This window comes from Leptinotarsa decemlineata, unplaced genomic scaffold (assembly GCF_025532065.1).
Source record: "Leptinotarsa decemlineata unplaced genomic scaffold, Ldec_3_MD MMD2_P_RNA_scaffold_12, whole genome shotgun sequence".
NCBI lineage: Eukaryota > Metazoa > Arthropoda > Insecta > Coleoptera > Chrysomelidae > Leptinotarsa > Leptinotarsa decemlineata.
The window spans coordinates 6,200,788-6,207,174 of NW_027412526.1; the positions used below are offsets into that span (position 1 = coordinate 6,200,788).

Here is a 6,387-nt window from a genome sequence, read left to right on the forward strand (position 1 = left end):
ATTCTACTCTTTTGTTTCTGTTTCTGTTATCATACAAATAATGGTATCGAAGCAGTGGTCTGGTTGCCAGGCCTATGTCCCTAATATGTATGTCGAGAAGTTCTTCTGAAATCGCAATGAAAGCAATTTACTGACGTGAATAAAGGACAAACTTCATTTCCAGATGTGACTCATTGTACATCCTTGTTTACTATCAATGCAGATTGTTATGTTTTTGCCAGAAATTCCTTTCCTGGTCATTTATTTTCTAGCAATTGAGATACCAACCAGTTCTGTTAGACCCACGCTGGTATTTTTACCATTTTCCACTTAATCCTTAGGCTCAGTGAGCTGGAGTAATCTCCACATCCTGAGCCTTCTTTGGTTTCTGAGCCGTCTGTGTGTATGGGTATTGCATTTGTAGCATCTGACTCAGTGTTCTATTTTATTTGTATTTTGTAGGGTTTATTAAACACACACCTGGGTTAAGTTGCTTCACTGGTTACCTGCAGCAGAGGTTGCGCAGTAAGCGCTTCTTGCCATAGGTTCAGCCTCAATTGACCCATTCCTACTTCGAGGTTTACACCATGGCCACTAACATAACCTCCTTAACGTACAGGTCCAGAGTGGTCAAACCAGTAATAAATTCCATTGCCGCGGTTGGTGTTGTTCTCAGGACTCCTGTGATGTTAAAACGAGCCAATCGCTGTATTTGATATAATTTTTGGATGGCCATTGCTTGTAGAACAGTCCCCATGCAATGGCTCCGAACGTTAACATAGGTCTTATTATTGCAGTGTAGATCCAGGTGACCACACATGGTGAAAGACCACATGCGCGTCCCACTGTCCTCCGACATTGCTCATAAGCCACATATGCAATACTTACTCTCTCCATGTAACTCCGCTGATTTTCTGATGAATGGATAAATGAAGCGCCTGAAATGTGTTGATATGAGAATTCTCTATTTCCACTGGGGTTTCTCCAGGTCGGAAAATCTCAAAAACTCTAATAAATACTTAAACTTTCATCTCAAAAAGCCAGTTCGGGTCTCGCGGTGATCGATAAACGATATGGTAACAAAAAAAATATGAATTGGTGTTCAAGAAAAATAATTCAAAGCTTATATTAAGTTCCTAAGTGAAGTTGCATATTCCAGGAAGCTTTAATGGAAATACCAACATATTCTTAGTTCCGAAGATACTGGAAGAATAAAATTTGGTATCCACATCTGCTGGTATTATTTATTATGGTAAATTTCACGGATAACATTCAAAATTTCTTGGAAACTCCGCTTGGACTTCAGATTAGGAAAGATAGATCCACTTCCAGTATGGAGTCAACACCATTTAATTTTTCGTCGAGAAGAGGAATCGACAGCAAAAGCTACAGACGGTATGCTAAAAGGCAGATTGGTATACATGACTATTATGGAAGAAACAGTAGTAGCATAGATCGCAAGGGGGCTGTCCTCGGAGAAAATTTTGTAATGGAAGAGTTACTACACCTATTCGAATTATTCCATATTTATAAAAGCTCAACGTTTTATTGTTTTACTGATTGTACCTGTACATAGCATCATAGTACGATTGAATATGCACTAAGTTATCTTTAACAAAATCACCATAATATGAAATGACATTCTATATAGTCGAAGAGTCAGAATATTCTCTTCACACAACCCAAGTTAGGGAAACAATATATTGAAAATCCTTCATTTTGGGCACAAACAATGATGCAGAATTACTCCTGAGAATTTTGCATCAATTGATTCCATTATCTTCGAAATTAAAAAAATTAAAATAATAGCATTTTCTATCGACAGCTTGTTCTTCCAGGGGCTAGATGGTATAAAAAGTTCATCGAAAATTTACTGAATTAAGCTTTATTTTGAGACATTTTCTGTTACTGATTCTCCAACATTGGAACACAGTGGTTCAGCTACTTCCATGCAAGTATTGTAGTCCAGAAAATTGTTCTTCGACTGATTACATCCTCCATAGACATCTTCAATACACGTTCCGTTGTCTATACTCCATCTCCACCTGGGTATGTATGCTTTGCAACCAAATGGGCCTTCTTCAGTGGTCTTGTTGCAATCTGAAAACAAACATGTTTTCTCCTAGGAAATATACCAAAACTCGATTTTTGCGATTTGTATGACTAGGATTTTAAGACGGAAAAACATATTTCTTGTAAAAAAATCTATTATACAGGTTGTAACATAAGTACTTTAAAATATTCAAGAGACGTATTCCTGAGACAATTTTAAGAAAAAAGTTTATATGAACTTGTGTACGAAAATGCTTCGTTTCGGAGATACGGGGAGTTGAAATTGATTTTTTTTGTTAGTTATTTGAAAATAACTCTTGCAAAAAATAAGTTTGTTGCACGAAATTTATTACCTGGAGTTTTTTTGACGGGGAAAATCATAATTTCGTATTAATTTTCATGTAACATCTAGAGGTCGCTGCGTACTCTGTCATTATTTATTTTCGGCGGTGCTGTTTGTTCAATTTCGAGCAAATTTCAGATAACATCGAACGGTGACAGAAACATGTCTATCACCAGCAGTTCTGATGAAGAAATCGTCATTATAGTGGCTACATTACTGAATCTAGAAGAAAGCAGTCACAAAAAATAATGTTATGGGTCCATCCCATTAATCAAAAGAGGGCAAATCTGGGAGACATTCAACATCTTCCCAACGACCTGGAAGAAGACGAGGAGAAATTTTTCCAGTATTTCCGAATGAATCCAGGCAAATTTTCAGAACTTCTGGATATTCTAGAGCCTGCCTTCGCAAGCAACTCAAATTTTCCTCGTTCATTTTCATGGGTTCCGTCTGGCACTGTGCTGTCAACTGATGGAATAACAAAACAGAGAGACAGAAACTTTTTAGGCACGTTTGGTCAAGTTGATGCTGGCAAGCGCTGGCCAGCAACACGCACACTTGACCAGTCCGTCTCAGCATGTACCGTTATTTGCCGGACAGGACCGGAGAGCTGGAATCCTTTCCGGCGGCGGACGCTCTATGCTCTGCCGTACCGGGCTAGTGGGCGGATGTCCATTCATTTTCATTGTTTCAATCATATACGTATTTTGACGGAAAGGGCCGTGCTGTGATGTGCCGGACAAGTGGGCGACAATCTTTAAGCTTATCGCCCAGTTGCTCGGCAGATCACAGTACGGTACTGTCTGTCGCTTGATACGTCATCATTATAGTGGTCGCATTATTGAATGTAGAAGAAAATAGTCACGAAAAAGAATGTTGTGGGTTCATCCCATTAATCAAAAGGAGGCTAATTTGGGAGAGTTTCATCATCTTTTCAACGACTTGGAAGAAGGTGAGGAGAACTTTTCCCAGTGTTTCTGAATGACTCCAGGCAAATTTTCAGAACTTCTGGATATTCTAGAGTCAGCCTTATCAAGTAACTCAATTTTTCTTCGTCCATTTCCATAGGTACCATCTGACACTGTGCTGTCAACTGATAAAATAGCAAAACAGAGACAGAAACTTCTCAGGCACGTTTGGACAAGTTGATGCTGGCAAGCGTTGGCCGGCGACGCGTTCACTTGGCCAGTCCGTCTCAGCATGTACCGTTATTTGCCGGACAGGATCGGCGAGCTGGAATCCTTTCCGGCGGCGGACGCTCTTGGCTGTGCCGTGCCGAGCTAGTGGACGGTTGTTCATTCATTTTCATTGTTTCAATCCTATACGTATTTTGACGGGACGGGTCGTGCTGTGCTGTGCCGGACAAGTGGGCGACAACCTTTACAGTTTAAAGTAGACTCATAAAAATGGACAAAACTCTTGAAACAATCTATTCTTATTATGAAATTCAATTCATGTATCAAAATAACTGTTAATTCAGCACCAGCTTGATTATTGCTGAATCTCTTTCGAAAAGTCTTTCATTTTAAATTTCAACGTAGGTAACTTTCGAATAAGCAATAGTATGGACTAACTGATCTATTGTTTCATAAATCTCACCTTCTTGTTGAAAATCTCTCGTCGTTCCTTGACAACTGATACAAATCAATTGTAAAACAAAGCAAACCAACGGAATGGAAAAATATATTTTCATCATTCTGATAACGTTGCAAGCACATTCAAGTTACTAACAGTTACTCACACTGAGCAATCTACACGGTATCTTATCTACCTTAACTATTTTTGTTTTATAATTCCGTTTTGATTTATGAATATTCAGTTTGTCGTATGTCGAACCGTGATAGTAAGTCGCAATTCCTTTACATTTTTTCCCGGATAATTTTCATTTACAAACGCTAGAGATACCCTAGTTGCGACGTTACTCAATTGTTGATATAAATTTATAATAATTCATTTCGAAAAATGATAAACTGTTGAAATTGTAAAAATTATTCAGGAACGAAGACTTTTATTGTGACCTGAATAAAAAAATCTGGAATTTATGAAAATTCAATAAGCAAATTACCAGGGGCTGCTTGAACAATGAAACCTATTGGAATATATAGGAGACGTTTTGGAAAGCCCGATTTCATTGATTCATCAAGTAATGGTACTATACTCTTATCCGTGAAAAGGACACAAATCTTTCAGATAGTGCGATGAAAATAAGTATGTCCATACCACAGTCATATCTCTTTCTACTGTTAAACTCAATAGTCAACAGATTTCAGTTATGATTAGTTAATGACTTTTCAATTTCGTTTTTGATAATAGTTTTGAAACTCCTCAGAAATTGAAGTTGACAGAATTGAACTTAATTCTCTTAATACTGACTGGTTTTCAACATACTGATATTTTGTAGAGGAAACATAAATGATTGAATTAGATTTCATTTTATTAACGCGTTTCGTCACACGGTAGCTTCATCAGTTACTGATGAAAAACATTTATTGTGAAAGGTCTATAATTATTATCATGGATGGATATGAAACTTGTTACTTTCATGCTAGTTTTATGGAGAAGTAAAATACCTTAGACAAAAGGTATCGATTGACTTCTCATCCTCATTTGACATTCAGAAGTGTACCTCTTAACTTTCTGATTATTTCTTTCATATGTAGGTGCCATCGAAAATGTCTATGGATACCTAGATATTTTATTGAATCGTCTTCAGGTATGTGATTATAGTCTCCTATATTTAGGGGTCCCATATTGGGTAATGTACTGCAGTATGATGTGAAAGGCAAATATTTGTTTTTTTTTCTTAATTGATCGTAAGTTTATTGTGACAGAACCATTTCTCGATCTCAATGAAATCTTTTTCTGCAGACATTTTCAATTGGTTCCATGAAGAGTCGGTATACAAGACAGCCGTATCGTCAGCAAAGCTCGAAATTTACCTTTTGTTGGTATCTGCAATAGTTCATTCAAATATATTTTGAACAGGATTGGTCCTAGAACCGTTCCTTGCGGAACACCATAAGTAACAATTTTGGGATAACTCATAATTGTTATTATATACCACACAAATACATTACGAGCAAAAAATGAACAGACAATAACAAATTATAATTGAACTAGAATATTTTTTGTTTGTTTTTCCATAATTCCACTTATTTCATTGTAATTGTGTAATTCATTTACATTGTAATGACCTTCGCAACAAAAACGGGTTAATTTTTGGCATAGCTATTTGCAAGGTTTTCTTAACTTTATAATTTTTGGTAAAATTCACAAACAATTTTTGTGATGAATTTCGAGTTATATAAATACAATTATGTACTATATAATAACTTTTTGTGCGTTTTTTATCCTCCAAACTCCCACAACATAGTCGAGTGAATACAAAACAACCGAAAAATAATTGAACTGTCACAGAAACCACTAAAAGTAACAGTGATTATCCGTGGACTCTGTATTTTGTATATCTGGTGACGTCACACCCCTTTTCGCTGAACCGCTTCGCCAATTGAAACTGTTCCCCTCCGAATAATTTCAAAATTCACCAAAAAACGCTCCTTAGTCGCCCCGCCAATCGAATTCACTGTCAAATTGGCCCTACACATCCGTCAATGAAAGCAAATAATGGGATAAACGGGTGCGAATGGTGAGACCGGATCAAAGTACACGGTTGCTACGTGACCATTGATTGATGTGATTTTAACACACTCATTAGTATCGTTACATGCGGCCGACAACGCGCTGCGGAGCGTCTAAATGGCGTCGGTCGGCATACATGTTAGTGTCACAATTTAGGCAGCGAGTCGGCTACATTTGATAATATATTATGGAGGTATGAAATGGGTATTGTTGCGCGCGAGTACAACCATTTGTCAGACTTGAAAACCGTCGAGTTAGCACGCTGCTAACATCGAAATAGGAGGAAATGACGTATTTTATCGGATGTTGAGTAATGCAGAAGCTCTGTGAAGTTTCCAATCTGAATATTGTGAAAAAATAATCATCATTTCTCC

At 37.4% G+C, this 6,387-nt stretch overlaps 1 long non-coding RNA gene across 1 annotated transcript; it reads right to left on the minus strand.

Annotated features, from left to right (window-relative positions):
* Positions 1-1,848: 1,848 nt before the first annotated feature.
* Positions 1,849-4,178, minus strand: LOC111501801 (uncharacterized). Its single transcript, XR_002721648.2, has 2 exons — positions 3,974-4,178; positions 1,849-2,079 (listed from the first exon to the last, which is right to left on the minus strand). It is a non-coding gene; the product is annotated as an uncharacterized lncRNA (long non-coding RNA).
* Between the last annotated feature and the right edge of the window lie 2,209 nt (positions 4,179-6,387).